This window comes from Paramormyrops kingsleyae, chromosome 6 (assembly GCF_048594095.1).
Source record: "Paramormyrops kingsleyae isolate MSU_618 chromosome 6, PKINGS_0.4, whole genome shotgun sequence".
Classification (NCBI taxonomy): Eukaryota; Metazoa; Chordata; class Actinopteri; order Osteoglossiformes; family Mormyridae; genus Paramormyrops; species Paramormyrops kingsleyae.
In genome coordinates this window covers 39,101,881-39,124,478 of record NC_132802.1, presented here as the reverse complement: position 1 = coordinate 39,124,478, position 22,598 = coordinate 39,101,881, and the positions used below count along the sequence as shown (strand labels likewise).

The 22,598-nt window shown below is 41.2% G+C and overlaps 2 long non-coding RNA genes across 2 annotated transcripts; both read right to left on the bottom strand.

Moving 5' to 3' along the window:
* Positions 1-9,692: 9,692 nt before the first annotated feature.
* On the bottom strand, positions 9,693-10,046 carry LOC140591803 (uncharacterized). Its single transcript, XR_011992104.1, has 2 exons — positions 9,963-10,046; positions 9,693-9,805 (listed from the first exon to the last, which is right to left on the bottom strand). It is a non-coding gene; the product is annotated as an uncharacterized lncRNA (long non-coding RNA).
* A 7,106-nt stretch (positions 10,047-17,152) lies between these two features.
* Positions 17,153-18,980, bottom strand: LOC140591802 (uncharacterized). Its single transcript, XR_011992103.1, has 3 exons — positions 18,900-18,980; positions 18,561-18,646; positions 17,153-17,554 (listed from the first exon to the last, which is right to left on the bottom strand). It is a non-coding gene; the product is annotated as an uncharacterized lncRNA (long non-coding RNA).
* Positions 18,981-22,598: the final 3,618 nt, after the last annotated feature.

Genomic DNA, 22,598 nt, shown 5'->3' with positions numbered 1-22,598 from the left:
CCTTGCTGGGTGATGCGGGAAGAATCCTCTGTGTGACCCATCTGTACGTTGACGTCGAAATTCAACTCACCAGTGGCACTTGCACTCTCATCTAGCACATATTGTATGTTCTAGTCACTCTTTGGCTTCTTCTCATGTTTAGAAACATGTGTGAACAGTTTTGAGTCATTGTGTTTAAATGATGACTACTGTATGGTGGCTGTGCTGAACTTCTGCAGCCTGTGTTTTCTATTTTGCATCAAAGTTCACCACAGTGCTAAATGTGTTTTGATGAATGGGAATGTGTTTAGAGTTTTGCTCAAATCTGCAAATTGTGTTTAAAGTTTCACCAGAAGAGTGATTGATTCAATAAATGAGTTTTGGCAATTGGAAGTTTTGTTCCAAGAATGAGGTTTAGTCTTTTAGCAATTCAGAAAAACTGTAACAGAAACATAAGGCAAGGTAAACTTTAACTTACCAAAGCTCTTTGGGGCGGTCAAACCAGATGTGTCCAGTTTGTACAGATACTGCACAGTTAGGGGTAAAAGGCTGTTATGGGCAGGGTTAATCAATTGTACAGTTGTGCTTAAAATGGGGTATAAAATCCTTCAAATACTACAAAAGTTATGTAAGAGAACTTTTGTTTTCTGTCTTGTAAACAGGTACACCTACTCTTACAGTTTTAGACTTGACAGGTTTTAAAGAATTTTATATTATATTATATTATATTATATTAACATGACTATAGCGAATGTCTGTCAGCCCCTTTTGACAGAAGGGCCTTTTACCTATGTTTTCACAGAATCTGAGCCGGAAAAGTCAGATTGCTATGCCAAGAGTACAACTAATTTGAGATAATGCAAAAAACAGTGTTTGTGAAGTCATTTGAAGACTGAATTGTGTTACAGTGGAAAAAAAAAAACCACAACAGCACAATAAAGGGCAAGTCATTCAGGCAAAGTCAGTCAGAAGGGTGTGTGAACATTCTTGGCAAACTGGGTGATAAGTATAATGATGAATGCCTGCTCACCAGTAAGTTTATGCTTATTTCCTTACAGTATCTCTTGAGGAGGCCTGCCAATGGTGTGGACAGTTTCAAAATGAAGATGGTGACTGGATGAGGAAATTAATGTAGTCATTTGATAGATGGGAAAATATGGCTACTTGTCCTAAACTGTATGTTGTTAATCCCACTGTAGATACTCTGTGATGGATGCCAGAGGTGGCAACACCGTGTCTGTACTGGCATGACCAAGAGCCAATTCAAACACATAACAAATGTTAAACGGTATTGCACAGCATGTGAAGAGGAGTCTTCTTTATAAAAACGCAGCCACACTACAGTGGTATGCAAAAGTCTGCAACCGCTTGTTAATTTAGAATTTATTCCAACTTTTGACCTTTTATTTTTAACCCCTTCGTTGAGCCAATGCATTTATTTGAAAACAGTGTTACAGGGGACACAGTAATAAAAATCAAGTGTTTATTCTAGCTTGGATTTACTTTTCTGAGTTTGTTTGTTAAAGCTCCCATGTCAGTTGTCTTATTGAGTAATATGCGTAATGTACTTCTCTGGCCAAAGGTGCAAAATAAATGTGTATACTTCATATATAGTAGAACAGACATGCGTCAAGCTTTCTTCATGTTCGTGTAGGTGGCCTTGAAAAAGGACTTTTTGTGTCTCAGTGATGGCTCAGTATCTGGTGGGCCACACTTTGTTCTTCATCACCTGCCTGCACCATGTTGGCTTTGAGTGAACCAGTTTGATGAGGTGATCATGGCTGATAACATGATTCCAGGCTGCAATGAGTGACTCAGTCAACTCATGTTGTGATTTTGGATGTCTCTTGGATATCTCCAAAGCCACCTTGTGCCACAAGTTCTCAATCGGATTCAGATCGGGAGATTGGGCAAGCCAGTCAATTGATCGATGTTGTTCTGACGCTTCCAGTTGATCACCTGTTTGGAGCAATGGCACGGTGCATTGTCATCTTGGAACAGGAACCAGCTTGTAAACAGCTGCTGCACTGACGGCACCATACACTTTTGCAGTACTGTGATGTACTTGGTCCCACTGACCATGCCGTCAACGATGTGCAGACGTCCGACGCCACTGGCGGCCATGCAGCCCCAGACCATGACCTTCAAAGGATGCTTCACAGTGAGGTTGAGGCACTCAGACTTGAACTCCTCTCCAGGAAACCTCCTCACATAGGTGTCTGCCTGGCTACCAAACAGGCAGAAAGTGCTTTCATCGCCGGAAAGCACCTTTTCACATGGACCTTTCACATGTCCAGCGTGAGTTCTTCCGTGTCCAGTCAACCCGGTTGCACCTTTGGACATCAGTCATCAGTGGCTTGTTGCGTGCCTTGCAACCCCGCAGACCAAACTGCGGGCACCGGCAACAAACTGTTGATGAGGTGACACTGACATGACACGGTGAGGTTAACTTGTGACTTCTCAATGGAATGCGTCAAAGTGCATGATCCTAGCATGATTTTGATGCATGTGGATGACCAGACTGAGGTGTGTCTGCCAACAAACTCGCTTTCTTCTCATGTACAATCTTTACAAGTGCTCTGTGACTGCAGCCGACTTTGTTAGTAATCTGGCAGCATGAAAATCCATGAAAATTTGTTGTTCCAAGGAATATTTCTTAAATAATAGTTTATTTTCATTTTTAATTCTTCATTCTGCAAATGCGGATTTGTTTGTTTAATAAATGGTGTTGTTCAGAAATCTACAAAAAGTAATTTGAGAACATGGCAATTCACTACTTTTCATGGTTCAAGGGCCCCTAAACATGCACTTATCTAGTTGAAGCTGGGTTTGAACCAGCAACCTCTGGATTACAAGGCCACATACTTAGACTACTGAGCTATACACTTACACTGAACTAGCTTCAGTTGTAACTTTTCAAGTGGAATGAATTGCAATGTACCTGACTGTAATACTCATTAAGGTCAGTTTATTTACAGTTCCTACTTTCAAGAGCCAGCCAGCCAATCTAATTAATTTTTAAGTATTTCTCCTATAATATGTAATACACGTTTAAGTTAATTTCCAGGTAAGCATTTCAGGCAAGGCAGTGCTCATTGACACAGATTATAAAGTTTATTTCACTCTGCAGCTCCTGGACCTGCCCACTCTCCTGAAGACCAATAGCTCTGATGTATATTTGCATAGCATGACAGGGTACTGCCTTTGTTTTAACCTTTCACCATGATTTAAGCCAGCAATATTCCAATTGCTGACACAGATCCCTAGCCTAAAAGCTATTACTCTGGGCCAACAAATGGTTAACAATACATGGAAGAGACTTATATCTGTGGCATTCCATTTTCAGTTGCGGTGGGTTTCTAAATTTGGGCTTCCAAAAATCAAGCCTAAAAAAATTATTAAATATTAAATGAGCAAATTGATTTGATTTGTCCTTCTATCCCACCTTGTGCTCTAAAAGCAATGAGGCTGCCATACAGTGTACATAATATCTGCTCTATGGAAATACACTCCCATAGCCACTAGGGGAGCTCTCACCTTCTTTCACAATTGTGTTGTGCAGTCTAACAAATGGCCCTTAAGCCATGAACAGTAGTGAATGTAGTGAATTACTATGTTCTCACATTACTTTTTGTAGTTTTGTGAACAACACAATTTATTAAATAAATAAATATGCATTGGCAGAATGAAGAATTACAAATGAAAATAAACTATTATTTAAGAAATATTCCTTGGAACAACAAATTTTCATGGATTTTCATGCTGCCAGATTACTAACAAAGTCGGCTGCAGTCACAGAGCACTTGTAAAGATTCTACAAAAGAAGAAAGTGAGTTTGGTGGCAGACACGCCTCGGTCTGGTCATCCACAAGCATGACAATCATGCTAGGGTCATGCACTTTGACGCATTCCATTGAGCAATCGCAAGTTGACCTCACCTCAGCTACTGCGTGGGTGGTCAGACAGCTGCCATGTCAGTGTCACCTCATCAACAGTTTTGTCGCCGGTGCCCGCAGTTTGGTCTGTGAGGTTGCAAGGCACGCAACAAGCCACTGATGACTGATGTCCAAAGGTGCAACCGGGTTGACTGGACGCGGAAGAACTCACGCTGGACATGTGAAAGGTCCATGTGAAAAGGTGCTTTCCGGCGATGAAAGCACTTTCTGCCTGTTTGGTAGCCAGGCAGACACCTATGTGAGGAGGTTTCCTGGAGAGGAGTTCAAGTCTGAGTGCCTCAACCTCACTGTGAAGCATCCTTTGAAGGTCATGGTCTGGGGCTGCATGGCCGCCAGTGGCGTCGGACGTCTGCACATCGTTGACGGCATGGTCAGTGGGACCAAGTACATCACAGTACTGCAAAAGTGTATGGTGCCGTCAGTGCAGCAGCTGTTTACAAGCTGGTTCCTGTTCCAAGATGACAATGCACCGTGCCATTGCTCCAAACAGGTGATCAACTGGAAGCGTCAGAACAACATCGATCAATTGACTGGCTTGCCCAATCTCCCGATCTGAATCCGATTGAGAACTTGTGGCACAAGGTGGCTTTGGAGATATCCAAGAGACATCCAAAATCACAACATGAGTTGACTGAGTCACTCATTGCAGCCTGGAATCCTGATATCACCCATGATCACCTCATCAAACTGGTTCACTCAAAGCCAACATGGTGCAGGCAGGTGATGAAGAACAAAGTGTGGCCCACCAGATACTGAGCCATCACTGAGACACAAAAAGTCCTTTTTCAAGGCCACCTACACGAACATGAAGAAAGCTTGACGCATGTCTGTTCTACTATATATGAAGTATACTCATTTATTTTGCACCTTTGGCCAGAGAAGTACATTACGCATATTACTCAATAAGACAACTGACATGGGAGCTTTAACAAACAAACTCAGAAAAGTAAATCCAAGCTAGAATAAAAACTTGATTTTTATTACTGTCCCCTGTAACACTGTTTTCAAATAAATATATTGGCTCAACGAAGGAGTTAAAAGTAAAAGGTCAAAAGTTGGAAAAAATGCTAAATTAACAAGTGGTTGCAGACTTTTGCATACCACTGTAGTGTGGCTACGTTTTTATAAAGAAGACTCCTCTTCACATGCTGTGCAATACCATTTAACATTTGTTCTGTGTTTGAATTGGCTCTTGGTCATGCCAGTACAGACACGGTGTTGCCACCTCTGGCATCCATCACAGAGTATCTACAGTGGGATTAACAACATACAGTATAGGACAAGTAGCCATATTTTCCCATCTATCAAATGACTACAGTAATTTTCCTCACCCAGTCACCATCTTCATTTTGAAACTGTCCACACCATTGGCAGGCCTCCTCAAGAGATACTGTAAGGAAATAAGCATAAACTTACTGGTGAGCAGGCATTCATCATTATACTTATCACCCAGTTTGCCAATCATGTTCACACACCCTTCTGACTGACTTTGCCTGAGTCACTTGCCCTTTATTGTGCTGTTGAGTTTTTTTTCCACTGTAACACAATTCAGTCTTCAAATGACTTCACAGACACTGTTTTTTGCATTATCTCAAATTAGTTGTACTCTTGGCATAGCAATCTGACTTTTCCAGCTCAGATTCTATGAAAACATAGGTAAAAGGCCCTTCTGTCAAAAGGGGCTGACAGACATTCGCTATAGTCATGTTAATATAATATAATATAATATAATATAATATAATATAATATAATATAATATAATATAATATAACACAAAATTCTTTTAAACCTGTTAAGTCTAAAACTGTAAGAGTAGGTGTACTTGTTTACAAAACAAAAAACAAAAGTTCTCTTACATAACTTTTGTAGTATTTGAAGGATTTTATACCTCATTTTAAGCACAACTGTACAATTGATTAACCCTGCCCATAACAGCATTTTACCCCTAACTGTGCAGTATCTGTACAAACTGGACACATCTGGTTTGACCGCCCCAAAGAGCTTTGGTAAGTTAAAGTTTACCTTGCCTTATGTTTCTGTTACAGTTTTTCTGAATTGCTAAAAGACTAAACCTCATTCTTGGAACAAAACTTCCAATTGCCAAAACTCATTTATTGAATCAATCACTGTTCTGGTGAAACTTTAAACACAATTTGCAGATTTGAGCAAAACTCTAAACACATTCCCATTCATCAAAACACATTTAGCACTGTGGTGAACTTTGATGCAAAATAGAAAACACAGGCTGCAGAAGTTCAGCACAGCCACCATACAGTAGTCATCATTTAAACACAATGACTCAAAACTGTTCACACATGTTTCTAAACATGAGAAGAAGCCAAAGAGTGACTAGAACATACAATATGTGCTAGATGAGAGTGCAAGTGCCACTGGTGAGTTGAATTTCGACGTCAACGTACAGATGGGTCACACAGAGGATTCTTCCCGCATCACCCAGCAAGGTGTCCCTATTGCTCACTACCGACAGTTACCGTACTTATGACCAGAGACCCACACAACAATTACGTTTCAAACTACATTTTCACACAACTTCACATTATATATGATCGTAGAGCTAAATTATTCCCTATTAGTTATGAAAGATTATTAAATTTTTTACTTACACGGTGACTATACCCTTCTTAGAATCAGGCGCGTAGCCAGTAATGGGCCAGGGCGGCACTGGCCCGCCCACATTACTCCCTGGCCCACCCAGGCAAGTTTGATCAAAATACATTTTTAGTTTATTTTTATTGTTGAACATGATGGTTAGACGGTGTTTTGTTATTGCCTTTGCCGAATATTGCAAAATAAAGGTGTGTTTTTGCAGTTTGTTTGTCTATTATTTTTTCTACTCTCTAAGGTTTAATTATTATTTGAGTAATATTTTTTCTAGGAAAAAATATAGGCCCGCTCACTTTTTCAATGGCCCGCCCAAAATACAATTTCTGCCTACGCCACTGCTTAGAATGCATTTTCCACCATCGCTGACGTATTTACCCGGTATTAAGCTTCTAACTACAGCTCGTGAGTTGTTTGAAATACGCAACTTAAGGATAGTGTTTGCGAACGTTCCTTCGAACTATGGTTTTGGGAAACGCACCACAGAACGGAAAGGTTAAGGAAGAGCTTTTTCCCCCAGGTCATAATGCTCCTAAATCAGGACAATACTCAATGCCTCTAGGTACTGCTTCACGCTGTCCAAATCATTGGCACATACCTCAGGCCTCTTCCACATTGCACTTATATACCTCTTACCTATCACTTATGTATAGATTATGTACAGCTGAACATTTCATATATTTTTTATTTTACTATTTTTCTTATTTTTTCTATATTTTGTTACTCTCTTATCATGCACAGCTGCTCAGAGTGACCAGGGTTACATTCCACTACATGTTGTATGTGTACAACTGTGTACGTGACGAATAAACCTTTTGAATCTTGAATCTTCAATCTTGAATTTTCGTAAAGTACAAATTCCGACCTTCCTGGCAGTATATCACATGTCCCAGGGCAGGATTTCTACGTGCCACTTCCGTGGACTTTTAGTTGAAGATTATTTATGGCAGCTTCCCCATGGTTACAGTGTACAGGGCGAAATGCACATTTAGAAATCCTGCCCCGGGCACTTTCATGCATTTCCGTATAGTACATATTGCGAGCTTTCCGGCAGTATATCACATGTCCCAGGGCAGGATTTCTACGTGCCACTTCCGTGGACTTTTAGTTGAAGATTATTTATGCCAGCTCCCCCATGGTTACAGTGTACAGGGCGAAATGCACATTTAGAAATCCTGCCCCGGGAACTTTCATGCATTTTCGTAGGCTATAGTACAAATTGCGAGCTTTCCGGCAGTATAGCACATGTCCCAGGGCAGGATTTCTACGTGCCACTTCCGTGGACTTTTAGTTGAAGATTATTTATGGCAGCTTCCCCATGGTTACAGTGTACAGGGCGAAATGCACATTTAGAAATCCTGCCCCGGGCACTTTCATGCATTTTCGTATAGTACAAATTGCGAGCTTTCCGGCAATATATAACATGTCCCAGGGCAGGATTTCTACGTGCCACTTCCGTGGACTTTTAGTTGAAGATTATTTATGCCAGCTCCCCCATGGTTACAGTGTACAGGGCGAAATGCACATTTAGAAATCCTGCCCTGGGAACTTTCATGCATTTCCGTATAGTACATATTGCGAGCTTTCCGGCAGTATATCACATGTCCCAGGGCAGGATTTCTACGTGCCACTTCCGTGGACTTTTAGTTGAAGATTATTTATGGCAGCTTCCCCATGGTTACAGTGTACAGGGCGAAATGCACATTTAGAAATCCTACCCTGGGAACTTTCATGCATTTCCGTATAGTACAAATTGCGAGCTTTCCGGCAGTATATCACATGTCCCAGGGCAGGATTTCTACGTGCCACTTCCGTGGACTTTTAGTTGAAGATTATTTATGCCAGCTCCCCCATGGTTACAGTGTACAGGGCGAAATGCACATTTAGAAATCCTGCCCCGGGCACTTTCATGCATTTTCGTATAGTACAAATTGCGAGCTTTCCGGCAATATATAACATGTCCCAGGGCAGGATTTCTACGTGCCACTTCCGTGGACTTTTAGTTGAAGATTATTTATGCCAGCTCCCCCATGGTTACAGTGTACAGGGCGAAATGCACATTTAGAAATCCTGCCCTGGGAACTTTCATGCATTTCTGTATAGTACATATTGCGAGCTTTCCGGCAGTATATCACATGTCCCAGGGCAGGATTTCTACGTGCCACTTCCGTGGACTTTTAGTTGAAGATTATTTATGGCAGCTTCCCCATGGTTACAGTGTACAGGGCGAAATGCACATTTAGAAATCCTGCCCCGGGCACTTTCATGCATTTTCGTATAGTACAAATTGCGAGCTTTCCGGCAGTATAGCACATGTCCCAGGGCAGGATTTCTACGTGCCACTTCCGTGGACTTTTAGTTGAAGATTATTTATGGCAGCTTCCCCATGGTTACAGTGTACAGGGCGAAATGCACATTTAGAAATCCTGCCCTGGGAACTTTCATGCATTTCCGTATAGTACAAATTGCGAGCTTTCCGGCAGTATATCACATGTCCCAGGGCAGGATTTCTACGTGCCACTTCCGTGGACTTTTAGTTGAAGATTATTTATGGCAGCTTCCCCATGGTTACAGTGTACAGGGCGAAATGCACATTTAGAAATCCTGCCCCGGGCACTTTCATGCATTTTCGTATAGTAGAAATTGCGAGCTTTCCGGCAGTATAGCACATGTCCCAGGGCAGGATTTCTACGTGCCACTTCCGTGGACTTTTAGTTTTAGATTATTTATGGCAGCTTCCCCATGGTTACAGTGTACAGGGCGAAGTGCACATTTAGAAATCCTGCCCTGGGAACTTCCATGCATTTTCGTATAGTACAAATTGCCAGCTTTCCGGAAATATATCACATGTCCCAGGGCAGGATTTCTACGTGCCACTTCCATGTTTCAATATAACAGATGCTTTAATTGCAATATCCTTTTTCTTTTATTTATTTCGTGTATTAATTCTGATAAAATGGCTTGTAGAGTGGCAACCACGTTTCTACGTAGATATTTCACAGGAGTGCTTTCAAGCTGTACAGTAGGCTATAGCTGTACTTATATGAGAAAATTTAATCAGATAACACCAAAACAGTTCAATAGTGCTTGGATGTGAGATCTACAGAAATACAGAATTACAATAAAATACTGACATGTTTGGTGAAAGACATATTTATTTATTGATTTATTATGATTTATTTTATTCGTCAGGAATTAACAGGCATCCATGAACAGTGACGTTGGTAGCCATGGACATCCACATCTGTCTGACGGGAAAAGAGAGGGGAAAAATGTAGATTATCCTCGACCAGAGAACGCTCAACAGATAATATATAGAACATTTTCACATGTTTAACAAATTAACAATGACATTAATGTTAACATTAAGAACAATACGATTTCGGACATCCGTATTGTACTGACTGCGCAGTTGCACCGCAACGCTGAGCTCCTCCTTTTGTTTACGTTCGGCGGAATCCGGCGGAATCCGCATTTTACCCTGACCCGTTCGCAGGCCACTTTGGCCATGTGGTGTAGTCATAAACCGTCGCGGATGTTTACCCGAAACCGGGGCATCAAACAAAGAATAAGGATTCCTTAGACAACCCATTTCAAAATATGGCAGCAACAAACGGAGTGCCCAGTTATTTCAAATAAACCATGACCTTTTTTTTAAAGTATTGAAGCACTTTTCTACCAATGTGAATAATAAACATTTTAGACAAAAAAAATCAACGAATAACGCTGGTAATTCGTTGTCAAAATGAGCGTACGGCATTAGCCCAGAAGAGGGGTGGCAATTTGCATATGTGAAAGCCTATGTGAATGAGACACAGGTCCAAAACTTTTAACTAGAGACACAATATTTAAGTAGAGGCATACCCAAGCGAAACAAGAGAAAGTGTGAAACAAGCACAACTACTTTAGCCCAAGTTTTTAAAAATGAGAAAAAGCCGTAATCAGTTTAACAGTTTTATTTCAATGTCAAAGAGAAAAAAAAACACTTCACCAAAGGCGAAGATCCATCCATAGCGGCTCTGGGTCCCGTCAGCGTAGCACAAAGCTAGCGTGATCTAGGCTGCCATTATCCAAGGAGCAGGGCCAGGCGCGTGCCACCCGTTTGAACAATGCGGGCGAAATAACTGCCTTATGGGATGCGAAGCTTGCGCATGCGCAGTGACGCAGACGCGCCTTTCAAAATGGCGGCGGCAGCAACACACGCGAAAGATCGATCTCCTGTATTTTCTTAGTTTTATTCTAAACAAGATGCCCCGATTTCATTTAAATACATTTAATAGCTGTAGGAACTAGTGAGCGGTATTTAGCAACATGCTATGTTAGAATAATGCCATCAAACGTGTCTGTTAAGCATATCACAGCGGACATACACGGAGGAAACATGGGGTAGAATCAAACAGGCCACAGGCTTTGAGATAGGCTGGCTCCCCAAGCTATTGCCCCCATTTAGCCCGAATGTCATAGACCTCTCCCCCCCCCCACATCCTGACAAAGATGTATTTAGTTGTATTTTGTTATCAGGGTGATCGTCCGTTCGCAGGCCACTTTGGCCATGTGGTGTAGTCATAAACCGTCGCGGATGTTTACCCGAAACCGGGGCATCAAACAAAGAATAAGGATTCCTTAGACAACCCATTTCAAAATATGGCAGCAACAAACGGAGTGCCCAGTTATTTCAAATAAACCATGACCTTTTTTTTAAAGTATTGAAGCACTTTTCTACCAATGTGAATAATAAACATTTTAGACAAAAAAAATCAACGAATAACGCTGGTAATTCGTTGTCAAAATGAGCGTACGGCATTAGCCCAGAAGAGGGGTGGCAATTTGCATATGTGAAAGCCTATGTGAATGAGACACAGGTCCAAAACTTTTAACTAGAGACACAATATTTAAGTAGAGGCATACCCAAGCGAAACAAGAGAAAGTGTGAAACAAGCACAACTACTTTAGCCCAAGTTTTTAAAAATGAGAAAAAGCCGTAATCAGTTTAACAGTTTTATTTCAATGTCAAAGAGAAAAAAAAACACTTCACCAAAGGCGAAGATCCATCCATAGCGGCTCTGGGTCCCGTCAGCGTAGCACAAAGCTAGCGTGATCTAGGCTGCCATTATCCAAGGAGCAGGGCCAGGCGCGTGCCACCCGTTTGAACAATGCGGGCGAAATAACTGCCTTATGGGATGCGAAGCTTGCGCATGCGCAGTGACGCAGACGCGCCTTTCAAAATGGCGGCGGCAGCAACACACGCGAAAGATCGATCTCCTGTATTTTCTTAGTTTTATTCTAAACAAGATGCCCCGATTTCATTTAAATACATTTAATAGCTGTAGGAACTAGTGAGCGGTATTTAGCAACATGCTATGTTAGAATAATGCCATCAAACGTGTCTGTTAAGCATATCACAGCGGACATACACGGAGGAAACATGGGGTAGAATCAAACAGGCCACAGGCTTTGAGATAGGCTGGCTCCCCAAGCTATTGCCCCCATTTAGCCCGAATGTCATAGACCTGCCCCGCCCCACATCCTGACAAAGATGTATTTAGTTGTATTTTGTTATCAGGGTGATCGTCCGTTCGCAGGCCACTTTGGCCATGTGGTGTAGTCATAAACCGTCGCGGATGTTTACCCGAAACCGGGGCATCAAACAAAGAATAAGGATTCCTTAGACAACCCATTTCAAAATATGGCAGCAACAAACGGAGTGCCCAGTTATTTCAAATAAACCATGACCTTTTTTTAAAGTATTGAAGCACTTTTCTACCAATGTGAATAATAAACATTTTAGACAAAAAAAATCAACGAATAACGCTGGCAATTCGTTGTCAAAATGAGCGTACGGCATTAGCCCAGAAGAGGGGTGGCAATTTGCATATGTGAAAGCCTATGTGAATGAGACACAGGTCCCAAACTTTTAACTAGAGACACAATATTTAAGTAGAGGCATACCCAAGCGAAACAAGAGAAAGTGTGAAACAAGCACAACTATTTTAGCGGTGAGGGTAAAATGCGGACCGTTTACAAACAGCGGATTCCGTGTTTAATAGTGTTGAGGCAATGTTTTCTAGCCATTTAAGAAAGGCAGCAAAGGTTTTTTTTTTATACCTTTAAACATTAACAAAAACCGCTAATGTCTTTTCTTTAAAATTTTCAAGTCTATTTCTGTCTGGTTTTTCGCGATAAGTTGCGTGAACGCCTGAGTTAGTGTGTTTTTGGGGCTTGGATACACATCGAGGTCCTGACAGAAATAATTATGTCTGCTTTCACAAACCTAAAGTTAAACTTTAAAGCCCATCGGCGTGTGTGTGTGTGTGTGTGTGTGTGCTTGTGCACATGAGCACAAGCACATGGTTCAATGTAACTGTAGCAGCTTATTCCATTCATTCATTGTGCACATACACACATACACTCACCTAAAGGATTATTAGGAACACCATACTAATATGGTGTTTGACCCCCTTTCGCCTTCAGAACTGCCTTAATTCTACGTGGCATTGATTCAACAAGGTGCTGAAAGCATTCTTTAGAAATGTTGGCCCATATTGATAGGATAGCATCTTGCAGTTGATGGAGATTTGTGGGATGCACATCCAGGGCACGAAGCTCCCGTTCCAACACATCCCGAAGATGCTCTATTGGGTTGAGATCTGGTGACTGTTGGGGCCATTGTAGTACAGTGAACTCACTGTCATGTTCAAGAAATCAATTTGAAATGATTCGAGCTTTGTGACATGGTGCATTATCCTGCTGGAAGTAGCCATCAGAGGATGGGTACATGGTGGTCATAAAGGGATGGACATGGTCAGAAACAATGCTCAGGTAGGCCGTGGCATTTAAACGATGCCCAATTGGCACTAAGGGGCCTAAAGTGTGCCAAGAAAACATCCCCCACACCATTACACCACCACCAGCAGCCTGCACAGTGGTAACAAGGCATGATGGATCCATGTTCTCATTCTGTTTACGCCAAATTCTGACTCTACCATTTGAATGTCTCAACAGAAATCGAGACTCATCAGACCAGGCAACATTTTTCCAGTCTTCAACTGTCCAATTTTGGTGAGCTCGTGCAAATTGTAGCCTCTTTTTCCTATTTGTAGTGGAGATGAGTGGTACCCGGTGGGGTCTTCTGCTGTTGTAGCCCATCCGCCTCAAGGTTGTGCGTGTTGTGGCTTCACAAATGCTTTGCTGCATACCTCGGTTGTAACGAGTGGTTATTTCAGCCAAAGTTGCTCTTCTATCAGCTTGAATCAGTCGGACCATTCTCCTCTGACCTCTAGCATCAACAAGGCATTTTCGCCCAACGGGACTGCCGCATACTGGATGTTTTTCCCTTTGCACACCATTCTTTGTAAACCCTAGAAATGGTTGTGCGTGAAAATCCCAGTAACTGAGCAGATTGTGAAATACTCAGACCGGCCCGTCTGGCACCAACAACTATGCCACGCTCAAAATTGCTTAAATCACCTTTCTTTCCCATTCTGACATTCAGTTTGGAGTTCAGGAGATTGTCTTGACCAGGACCACACCCCTAAATGCATTGAAGCAACTGCCATGTGATTGGTTGATTAGATAATTGCATTAATGAGAAATTGAACAGGTGTTCCTAATAATCCTTTAGGTGAGCATATATGCTATGTCTAGATCTCCTGGGGAAATCAAGAGTGTTGCCCACAAACATTGTTCAGCTTTTGGCCTAACATGGTCCTTGCTTGTTTTAAAGTTGCGTGAAGTGGAGTGAGGAGCATTCTGAACATCAAACTATTTTAAGATAAATTGTCTGTAACAGGAAATTTAGTTTCTCAATTTATTTCTTATATATTATTTTGTTAATTATTGAGTTCAAAGTTTTGTAGTAAATGGTGATATTGTCATCAATTTGGTGATAATGCGAGCCAAACATTTCTCGAAAATGACATTTGCATACAGTAAGTAAAACATTCTGAAATCATATTTCTATTTTATTCTGCTGCTGCTTACATGTTTACATCTCTGTCTCTCTCGCTCTCTCTCTCCAGGACAGTGAAAGTAGGACTATTTACCCTTGTTTATGTAGCTGTAGGATGGCCATAATATAGTTTCAATCCGATATCGATGTAATGCTTGTCTGTGATGATTGGTTAACATATTGATTGGTGTATTAATATAGCCGGAAAGTAATAAAACCCATTGCAATCAAGTATACAGTGCCTTATAAAAGTATTCAGTTATCATAATTTTACTCAATTACAAAGGATAGTTAAACGTTTTCCAAATGAGCATTTTATTGCATTTCCAAAGGCACTGTAACTTATTTCTGTGCCAACATTAAAATTAAATAAACTTATGATTTAATGTCGATATGAGATGACAAATTATTCACAAATGATACAGAGGTGCCACTCATTTCCACATACAGTAACTCATCACAATTGGGTGCCACTGTGCTTTTTAATGAAAAGCTGATAAAACTTAAAATGTGGTTCGGTCATGTGTGTAGTCTGTGTGTAGACAAGGAAACAGAGGCATAGTAGCTGTTATTTTTTTATTCCAAAGTCATCCAATTTGCTATTTTCCTTACATACCCACCCATTCACTCACTCACTCACTGACCCACCCACCCATTCACACACCCAAGTCTTCCGTAAGGTGTTTGCAGAACTCGCTGCAGAACCCAGGCTGTGTGAAGTTCCCCTCGTCTTCCACGCCCAATGTAGCCTATGGGACAATAAATAATAAGCAAGCATACTTAGTATCAAAACAGAGCAACAATGTTTTTCATTGCATACTTTCAAGAAAATATTCAGGACCTGACACACAATAAATTGTTCTGGTGACTTTCTTTTTGCAACCACTGACTTCAGCAACAATTGTCAACATTCTTACACAGTATGCATACCTGGTAAGCTGTTCTTATAAGTCTCTAGACAGTGCTGGCAGCATTCCAGGCGATACAATCGTCGGAATTGTGCTTGATAGGCCGCACTGTACAGTTTCCATGGGACTACACCTGTAGGTTTCAAATTTAAGAATGATTCATTAGAGTAAAATCCCTTGTTAATGGGAATACAAACATCCTAACTCAAAGGGTATTCAAATATCATAATATGTTTTATACCTACTGTCAAGCCACTGAAAATGCGCTCGGGCACGGAATGTTTCCCTTCCGACTAAGTCCCAAAAAAAGGTGACAAACAAGTGACAGCTTTAAAAAAGCTTTGTCACCCTCGAACAGGACTACTTCTAAAAGGATATCCTCCAGGACGTCGAGGGGGATCTGTGAAAGAAATCATACAAGCACGCAAATATTATTTTACAATAGTTCTGTAATATAACAAAAACAGACAAAAATAGCATGACTTCTACATTCCAACTCCAACTGCTTAAAATGAAGCTCATTGTTTTCACATTTTTGTAGGGTACAGCACAGTAAGCACAGAGAAAAAAAGAGAAAAACAGCAGGTTCAGCTGTAAGATCAGCTACATAAATACCTGTTCAATGGAGATGGAACCCATTCCTCCTCCTCTACCATCTGTGCTTTCAACACATTGAATTTTCCTAAAAGAAATTATATTGTCACAACTATTGTAAAACTATGACATATTGTAATGGTATCACATAGAGTTGACTCCACCTGAGGGCACAGGTGTAAAACAATTTGATCACGTTGGGCACCAGACCTGGAAAAAGGCAGTCATGATACTACCAGCTTGTCAGACTGAAAGGCTTATATGCATATGGGTCAGAACAATGCATCAGAGTGATAAATATTACAGCATCAACTTTGTAAGGTGTATCAATCCCCACTAGGGTTGTAACGGTATACCGGTATGGCGGTTTATTGTGATATTGACATGTACGATTATCATATCATGCACATTTGCCTATCCGCGGTTTGGAAAAAAAAAAAAGAAACCAGATCTCACCTGCGCTGCTGTGTATATGCAACTTCTTTCCGCTTTACTGCTTAGACTCCACCCATAAATGCACAGCGGCGAAAATGTCCGATAGTGGCTGCAAATTCTAATCTCTATTTCCTGCCGAAAAAAAAATTAAAATCTGCAGTATGGGAATATTTTGGGTATCCGAAAAATGATCGTGGGGTGGATATCCAGTTTGCAAGAAATGTGGACGAACAGTGGCCGCAAAAGGAGGAAATACGTCGAACATGTTCTCCCATATTCGCGAACACCATCCCTCCGTGAAGATAAAGGTAAGTTCCATTTATAACTTAAAGCCGTATTATTTCTGTGATGCAGAGGGAATCCCGGAATCCAGTCATGTAATTGGAGTCAATTACAGTATAATTCAGATGCCACGTAAAATGTCCGATTTGATAGATAGATGGATGAATAAATCAAAATATAGCTGTGCAGCAAATTAAATCGCGATGTGCGTCTGTGAATATACAGCGCAAAAAGGCTGCCGCTTGCTCATTAACCAACTACCCCCCCCCCCCCCCCCCCCCACACACACACACACACACACACACACACACACACACACACACACACACACACACACACACAGCGGCACAGATGATTATTTTGTCCTCCAGGTTCGTGTGCCGCCCCCCATAGAATCCCTCCCGGCGCCCTCCCAACTTCATCCCTTATCGTCTCCGCTCGCCCATCCTCTAGAAAAACGCTTTATTTAGATTATTTTTGTTTTCCTCCAAGTTCGTGTGCCGCCCCCCACGTGACATGAAAAAGTGCCGCCCCGGGCGGCTGCCCCGTTCGCCCATGCCTAAAACCGCCACTGCATGATGGTCATGGTTTTTAAAGCGTCTGCTGTCTCATTCACTATGTGAAGACGTGAACACATGAACATATCCAGAGCTACTCTCAAGAGAACACTTAATGATCATTTTATAATTTTATTTAAAAGAATAATCATCAAATACACTAACTGAAAACTCATAGGTGTTTAGTACAAGTGGACACATTCTCTCACCTCAGCGGTCAAGATTGAGCCCTGAAAATCTCAACATGCTTACATTTCTTCATCATAATCTGACCTGAAAAAAAGCAAAGAAATGCATGCTGCTATGATAATCTCAGGAAAATATTAACAAACATGACCCTGCACATATTGCTCTCCCATATATGCTGTTAAAGAGGAAGGACAGTTTGATTTATTCTTGTCTAATATAAAGAGAAATAACTTATTCCTTATTTTGTTCAAATGGGAGATGCGCAGCTTTATTTTATTTATTTTTCCCCCAAAAGTTAGACTCATACTTCCATAAGTTTTTTTTATTTTCATTAAAAAAAAGTTTGTTACAATAAACCATGTTCATCCAAAAACCATATCTCTTTTTATTCATTTAAGGGTCATTGTAGCTGATGATTATACTAATAATAATGATAGTTTAATACCGTATACCACGAAACCGTGATATTTTCTGAGACGATTATCATACCGTGAAAATCTCATACCGTTACAACCCTAATCCCCACCTTCAGATCAGATCACTAAGACCAATTAATCTGACTCCATTAAATTATGCTGCTGTTTGTAATAGGGTCAGTGGTGGCCTAATGGATAGGGAAGTGCACTTGTAATCGAAAGGTGCCACTGAAGTACCCTGAGCAAGGTACCACCCCCAAGCACTGCTCTCCTCTGCAATGTCATGGTGTCATATAGGTTAAATGCAGAGTACACATTTTGTTGTTGTGCACTGTGTGCTGTGGTGTGTCAATGACAACTAATCACTTCACTTATATGCCATGCACTACGAGGCATCACAGAAAATATTTAAAAAGTATGACACAAAAGGAATTGTATTACTGATTAATGAATAGTTTGTTTCCAAGTTATAAATAATATAATAACCGATACATTAGATGTTAAAAGTTATAACACCCATAAACAATGACAACTGTATTACATGAAATGGTTGCCAATTGTTAAATGGTTTCCAAATTTGCGACTAAGAGAGCCCATGCGGCAATCAATCAAATGAGTCAATCAATATATAAACAAACAAACAAATACGGAGGAACAAAACATAAAACATGCACCTCTGAGTCTCTGATTTCCGATCGGGCACTTGTGTGCTCCAGATGTGGTAGTCCCCAGCAGTCATCACTGCACACTGGTAGATCTCCTGTCATACATATCAGACCATGCATGAAAATATTAACCAAATAAGTGTTTCACCACATTTCTGTGATACTGAGCCATCTTATGAAGCATATAACACTTTCTTAGGGTGGCTGAAGGTTGGTATACATTTAGCTGCAGATCAAGTACCCACTGCAAACATACATAAGTATACATATTCTAAAAAACATGGATGTGTTAAGGTTTTTATTAAGTTGTACAACCAGGCCCTCAAAAAATATATATTGTCTTCATACCAGGGGATGCTGCAGTTGTCATACCATGAGCTGGTGCTGCTGTTGTTGTTTGTGCTTGTTCGGCTGGTGCTTCAGCTGGTGCTGCAAAAAAGCACATTTTAAACCAAATGATTTAGAATGAGTTAAATCGGTTGTACTGCATGCATTTCTCATCAACGCTATGCTGTCTAGCATTTCTGACAGATTTGTAAGTTATAGCTTTATGATCTTTCAAATTGCAAAATAAACATGAGGAATCACCTACAATTAAAAGACAAATATAACTTCACGGCACCGGACAGCAAAATTACATAAACATGACATAAACATGACATTACCACTAATAATTTAGAATGAGGGTGGAATACATACCCAAAACTGTCTGACCATTGGAATTTAACTGTATGTCCACTCCTTTGCCCAATCTCTTCTTCATGCTTTCTATGGTTCTTGAATTTCTAGCATTGTTGTAGTGACACAAAATATTTCGCATCAAAAAGACATGCGATGAGGGAGTCATCATGTTGAGAAAATGATTGTTTTTCCTCATTCCAGCAAAGAGCTGTTCAGCACACGGGCTGTTGATCCAACCACGTAACTCTGGGACCAGTTCCACCTTTCGCAAGACATCCCTGGCATCTTTTGAGTTTGCCTCATGAAATCTATCATAAAGAGCATAATGCTCAGACGATCCAGTTATAGGGTGGCCATTTTCATCAGGAACTGGCTTCTTGGTGACTAGCCATGGCAAGCTCACTTTTATCTGTCCAGTAGTGGCACATCTGATGTTATCTTCAGTAGGCTCAAGTAACCTACCCCCATGAGGTTTGAAGGGTAATGATTCTGGATCTCTTAGGTTGGTATGTGTTGCCAACCCTCTCGCAAAATCATATAATACAATGTTTGGAAAATGTTTCATCGACAATAAAAGGTCAGCAAAGTCCCGGGGGCTCTCAGCCCTTATGTTGAACTTAACACCATACACCACAGCACAAGGACAGGTGACCACAGCCCATCCACCTGTTTAAGGAAACTGTAAATCAGAGTGCAACCATTCCAAGTAATGAAACTAAGAACTGTCTGTAAAAACGGTCTCTCAGTAATAGAACACAACTTACCAGAAGCTCCCCAGATCTGTGAAAACACCTTATCATAACTCGCTCTGTTCTTCATTTCTTGTTGAAGTCTCGTTACCAGGTCCATCCGTGAGCCTTTGGGGTCTATGCCACACTGTCGGCACAGAGCACGCACAGCTTCCATCTATAATGAACATTAGTATAGTTGGTCTGGCGTGGTTCAAAAACACACATCTTTGACAAAACTGACAAAAATTGACTTAAGTTCAGTACCTTGAGCTTAAGAAGTTCATCAGTCAGTCGGTCCTCTGTGAGGTTAAACTCAGATTCCTCCTTTGCACTACAAGCAGAATACACTTCTTTGTATTCAGTGTTGAGTACAACATCCCTATCTCTTGTGTGAGGACCAATCCACGGAGCCCAACTATGGTAACTGGGATGGACGACAAATGGGTTTGACTTGTTGCCTTTAAATGATGTTAGAAAATATTATTAACATAACAGTACATTATTCCACGATAAACAAAGTAAATGCTAGAATACTGTCATCCCACCTAGAACATTGTGCGGACTGTACTTACTTGGGACCAACCCACGGCTGATCATTTCAAGGGAAACCATCTCCCAGAAATTTTCAACACTTACCTTTCCATCAAAAGTCTGAGATGGTTCCTCAATGCTGCTCACTAAGGAAAGCAAGACTTAAGTAAGCATGTTCCAAACAGTCATAGCTGGATATGTGGTGCTTGAAACAATGTAAGACTAAGAAAATGAATAAATGTGTTCACTTACCAGGCATGCTAAAAACGCCCTTCTCATGAAGGTCCATCACAACAGATACTGGATGATAACCACACGATACACAAGCATATGTGTAACCGAGGTCTGACAGTGCTTCAAAGCTTAAATAAGCCTGCAGGACCCTTTCCCTGGATGGATAGGTTTTACCAGAGGTCTTCTCCAACACATCCATGGCACTCCCTACTGCCTGATGAGTCTGTGAAATTGATGTATGACATTTAAAGGCTTTACAATATATTATTTTGATAAAGTATTCGTAATTGTTTTAAATGATTAAAACAACAGAACATGGTTCCTACCTGAAGTGTATTGCGTAGAAAATGGCACATGTATATGGACAGAAGTGTGTGGTCATCGAAATTGTGGACACCATCAGTCCACTCCTGGTATCGATATGCCATACCACACCTGTAGCACCATTTTCTGTACACTGAAATTCCTAATGGACACAAGCACCAGTAAATGTTACACATTTATCTTTCACCATTTTACACTGTGACATGTCTCTATACTTTGCACAGTACTAAAAGCCAGTGTATGAAATTATCTCAGTAAGCATACAAGTGTGAATTGCTGGGAAGGAGGCTAAGCTGCTGATAGTGGAAGTCATGGCTACACTGACATTTACAGTACATGTAGTGAGTAATGAAATGTTAAAATATCGATAATAAATATTTAAATAAAGAGAGAACATACCTTCTATGACATCAGTGATTGTTAGGATTTTAGCCTTAGATGTAATCAGCACAGGTTCGCTTAGAGGAGTGGGCTCTAAACATTCTGAGCAAAAGGTTTCTGATGGTATGAAGTGCACAGGGAAATGAATGGTCTTGACCACGTCTGAGGGGAAAATCGCAGGCAGTTTCTTCTTATGAAAAATGTATTGAACCATCCGCGACAGATTTTTGCCTTCAGGTGAGTATGGAGCTCCTTCTTCTAGGTCAAAACTTTCCATGTCAATTGGAAAATGTTCTGTGATGTTCTCCTCCACACTTCTGGTTTTTCTGAAGAGTGCCTGGTCTGTTTCAAATAAATGCCACTTGGCAACATATTTAGGTATGCATGACTGCCTTGGGTTCGCGCAAGGACAATGCCATGAAATGATTTTAGAATTGTACCTTACCACCACTCTGCCAAGCCGGCTGTAATAGGAGATAGTTGACTCGTATACAGAAATGTGCTTTTTGTAGGGGGGTCCACACACAGTCACCAGACAGGACAACGGGACTCCTGCATCATTTGCTTCTCTCTGACGTACCAAACACCTTTCCTTTTTGTCTTCCCCAAACCACTTGTCATGTACCATCACCTGCAAAACATCCTCTGTAAGTGATGGAGTGTCCATTCTGGCTGGAGGGCAGTACACGAGGGACTGAATGTGGTGGCACTCAAATGGACGAAGGTTTGACCTCTCTGCAAACTCTGCATTAATTCTGCAGATATCCAGCTCACACATTGTTTTTTGTTCAGGACCCCATGTCCTTTTAATGACACGTACTGGTGTGCTGGGTGCTATAAAAGACTTTGCTACTGCAAACACTCCATTTGTGTAATCAACACACTGAGCACTGAGGTGGTTCTGTGCCGTAATGTCCATTTTGATGGGAGTGTGACGTCTTCGAAGATGTATCCGTAGGTTCCGTCTATTAAGGATTAGGCCACAGCTAGTACACTTCACTGTTTTCTGCTTTCTTTGGGTGAGAGGGTGGTAGTGCTGGTGCTGCTGAGGAGCCAGGATCAGAGGAACATGAAGAAAGTGAGGGGTGGAGGATGGGGACTGGGGGAGGGGGACATGCAGCTTCAGAAGCAGTAAAGGAGGGAGCAGGAGAGGCGGGAGGTGACT